The following is a 576-nucleotide window of genomic DNA, read 5'->3' as shown; positions in this document are numbered from 1 at the left end:
TCCTTTGGAGGATCCCAATTTGCATGTGCAAAACTTTTGTGACTATTGCTCCATGATCCGTTAAACGGGCGTCACCCAAGCCCAAATAAGGGAAATACTTTTCCCTTTCTCTTTGAAGGACAAGGCCAAGCTTTAGATCAATAGCCTTGACCGCAACACCTTGGGAATCACCAATTGGGAGACATTGGCTCCTGTTTTTTATCAAAAGTTTTTTCCACCGGAGAAAACTCAAACTTTGAGGAGCCAAATCACCGGATTCCGTCAACAAGCTCTTGAGAGCTTATATGAGGCTTGGGAGAGGTACAAAGAGCTTCAAAGTCAATGCCCACATCATGGGCTAGATGAATGGTTTCTTGCAATAACATTCTATAATGGATGTTGTGCCGAGTTCCGAAGGATTCTTGATTCCGCCAACAATGGGCGGTTTGATCAAATTGACACCGATCTTGCTCATTCCACGATCGAATCTATGGCGATCCATGATGCCCAATATGTCAATTCCCGAGTTGTGCCATCTAAAGGTAAAGAAGAATCCTCTAACAAATCCGTTTTGCTAGCTCAAATTGCCTTGCTCCA

General features: G+C 43.8%; 1 non-coding gene across 1 annotated transcript; it reads right to left on the bottom strand.

Annotated features, from left to right (window-relative positions):
* Positions 1-232: 232 nt before the first annotated feature.
* On the bottom strand, positions 233-339 carry LOC141615591 (small nucleolar RNA R71). Its single transcript, XR_012530005.1, has one exon. It is a non-coding gene; the product is annotated as a small nucleolar RNA R71 (small nucleolar RNA).
* Between the last annotated feature and the right edge of the window lie 237 nt (positions 340-576).

This window comes from Silene latifolia, chromosome 11, assembly GCF_048544455.1.
Source record: "Silene latifolia isolate original U9 population chromosome 11, ASM4854445v1, whole genome shotgun sequence".
NCBI lineage: Eukaryota > Viridiplantae > Streptophyta > Magnoliopsida > Caryophyllales > Caryophyllaceae > Silene > Silene latifolia.
Note: the sequence above shows the minus strand (reverse complement) of the source record. Positions and strands in the feature narration are given on the sequence as shown.